Source organism: Lepisosteus oculatus, chromosome 12 (assembly GCF_040954835.1).
Source record: "Lepisosteus oculatus isolate fLepOcu1 chromosome 12, fLepOcu1.hap2, whole genome shotgun sequence".
NCBI classification, from domain to species: domain Eukaryota; kingdom Metazoa; phylum Chordata; class Actinopteri; order Semionotiformes; family Lepisosteidae; genus Lepisosteus; species Lepisosteus oculatus.
Window position 1 is genome coordinate 18,602,983 of NC_090707.1, and position 3,703 is coordinate 18,606,685.

Consider the following 3,703-nt stretch of genomic DNA (forward strand, 5'->3'; position numbering starts at 1 on the left):
GTTGTCTTGCATAATGGTTTGACAGTTTTTGGGCCATTTTTGAACTACAGTACATAATATTAAAAAATTGCTACTTAAGAAACAATGCATTGCATTTTGCAATAATGGGTACAAGAGGGCAGTATTTTCCACTGTTTCTTGATTCTGCTGCTACACATTCAAGGTATAGAATAGGTATGATTTTGATTAATCAAGTCACGCCTCACCTGGTCTCATTAAAACAATGTGTACAGCCCAGCCATTCCAAGTTAAAAGGGACTGTACTGACTGTATCACAGGTGATTGCGGTCAACACCATAACAACCAGTCTGAAAATGTGATCAAGCTGTCTCCATTCTGAAACAAAAACAGTGAACTGTACCTAAATAAGTCATTGTTGTTTAAGGCACAGAGGGCCCCAAGTGTTACTGTACATATCTATAACAGCAGTGGTACCATGTTGTACAGGACAAGACTTGAGGTACTGTAGGTCAGCCCTATTCCTTGCTATTTGGGGAGTTATTTATAACCAGTACAAGAAACTGGTGCAAGAAATGCTTTTCCCTTTTATAATGACCTTCTGGCAACGATCTTAAAATGATCTTAAAAGGAATCACCTTGCATTTGTCCATCTCAAGCACCAGATGGTTTGAGTGAGGCCAACTATGAAGTATTTTGTATTTAAATTAATTGAATTAAATTGAATACACAATTTTATTTTTCTATTATACACTATCAATTTGGAACTTGGAATAACCAATCATTAATCAACTTAATTGATCACTAAAACAGCCAGCAAATGTACCACATAAATGGTGACTGTGGCTGCACTAATCTAACAAAATCGCTGGCCTCACCTTCAAGCAGGAGTTATTAATGATGATGGTCAAATGATGTACAGTATCTCTTGCTCACATGTCTGCATATTTGCGGGCAATAAGTAAATCACAGGGGTTGATGTTCAAAGCAAACAAAGGATACCCTGGACAGCGGATGCCTAACCAGTGCAGACAGTATTAGATGGCAGGTAATGATATACTGTAGCCCAGATTAGAACCGATGGTGTCTACGGTATGCAGTCAGTCTGCACTCTAAGGAAGCAACAAGGGAGAAACTGTACTTCAAGAAGAAACAAACTGTGAAACATGAATCACAGGGCAAAAGAAGAAAACACATGGAAGTGCATTTAAAACTGACACCAGAAGGCACTCCCTTACACAAGAAACAGCTAGTAGCTACTATTTACCGAATGTGCTAGGTGGGTCAACTGGCCTCTTTTCTTATAACATTTCTTATGTTCTTAAATAAAGAAAACAGCATTTTACAAGAATGGTCTTTTTCCAATGTAACAGAAAATAATGTAAATTTTATGTTGTAGCCACACCACAAAAAAAGGGAAAGCTTCTTTGGTTTGATATATTCCAGTCTTTCCAATCTTTTTACCCCCAGTATTATTTATGTACAGTAGGATGAGGAATTTGTGCTAAGAGCATCCAGATACGTCCCCCAATGTTAAAAATAAAAGAGAATGATACCAAAAAAGTCTTTCTACAAACTGTATGTTTCAATGGAAACACCAAAGGCCTATAAAATGTTTTCTTCAAAACAATAAGTTAATTAAAAGTACATACATTTATCTGCATGGAACCTACATAATATAGACCAATTATTCATAAATGCCAATTAGATGGTCCATTGCAGTTGACAGTAAAGTAAAGTGACATATTAGTGGATAAGATATATTCTTAAGAGCAAGTAAAAAGCTTAATGTTTTGTTTAAATATTAAAATAAATTTAATAAATTCAATTAACCTATCTTTCTGCATTGGTTCTACAAACACAAAGAATATTAATTTAAATTTAAATAAGACTGTACATGTCCTCCCCAAGACAAATGGACTGTAAATGGATGGATGAATAGCGTGATACTTCACACAAAATTTGAAGCCTTTTGATTTGCTTCTGAATAAAACTGTAAGAAATAGAATAACAAATATAATAATATAATAATAAAAAAACTATATTGGAAGGATGTTTAAGTTAAATTACTCTAATATTATGACCAAAAGCTGCCCTAACTAGCATATTCCCCTAGTCAACTTGTTTCTTTTTGAGCATTTTTTCTTCTTTAGAATGTAGATACTGTGTAATAAAAAAAATGCAGCCATTGGGACTTGAAAGTACATAATTCTACTCAGAGAATTCTAAACATTTAAAGATTTTAAACATGATACATTATCATATAAGGACTACATGATGAGAAAATTGTGAGTACCCTAAAGATAATAAATGGAAATGTCATAGTTTAATAATAATTGTCTTATTGAATCAAATCAGTCTATATGTTCATATCTAAGAGTGTTTATAGTTACTAGTTCAATGTCTTTTGAATGCAGTATAAAAATGTATGATTTAAACAAGCAATAAGTAATTAGGTTACAGGGTTTGAAAAATTGAGCCACCAGTTTCATCAGCTTAGTTTAGGGAATAATTCAAATCAGTTGTTTAAGTAACTACAGTAGGCACATCTTGAGGGCCGACTATGAAAGGCCTCACCCCATATAATGATCAGAAACACTGTTAGTTTAGTCTTCACCATACAGGTATGTGGACACAAGTCATGTCACATGTCACAAAGGGAGGTAAGATTGATGTTTCCAAAGCCACTTATACAGTACAATATGTAGTTAATTTGTGTTAAAATATAACTATTTTGTGATTACATATAAATTATCTTCACGATACTTTTTCATCCTTAAAAGTTATACTTTAGTGTTTTAACTCTATATGTAATGAACACAAAAGTACATAAATCTGTACAAACGTCAGCAAACACTTGGGATGAGAAACATACAGTAGAGATGTCAAGTCATTTTGGAAGATGAGTCTGCTTAATAACAAGCACATTCTTATATCAGAAGCTTTATTAGATGTTAAAAAAGACAGCACTGTGGGATTTAGATAAGCAATAAAAAGCTCTGGTATAAACATGTACAGTAGCTGTCAACTTTCAGTGTTTCCATTAAAAAGAAACTTGAAATAAGCCCAAACAATACTTCTTACCCATTCACTGTCATACACATCCAAATCTAATTCAGTTTATAAAACTGAGAAAAAAAAAAACATCTATTCAAACTTAAAGGGACCTTAAAATGCTGAGTCGTAAGCATTATGATAAAAATGTGAACTCAGATTTCTCTAGGCTGCACATAAATTTGTCCTTCTTTCTAAGCTCTACATAAAACTGAAGGACATTGATACAGGCCATAATCAGGCTAAGTGCCAGACAACCCTGCTGACTGTGTTTGATTTCTACAAAGAAAGACATCCCATTTTTTCACCAAGATGGTTTATAATGTGAACACAGGGATACATTAAATGAAACCTAATGCGCTGTCTCAGACATTTTGCATTATGGATTCAGAGGCATGTTGCACTTTATTTTTATTTAATTTAATTTCCCCTTAATGCACATTAGAGTCTATGCTGAAACTGGTAAACATGGTTTTCACACAAGTCAGATTTTGCCCCTAGAAGCAAGAATTGAAAGACTAGGCAAATGCTGTAGACAGTTAACATTTTACACAGCTCTTTCACCACTCTTCCATTTAATAAAATAGAATTTCTAATACATCTGTCTTGTAAAATGAACTTTATATTGTGACAGAAGTCTAAATGAGCTTTGCATGGTTGATTAAACAAGGCAGAAGAAAGCAGCCAGAAA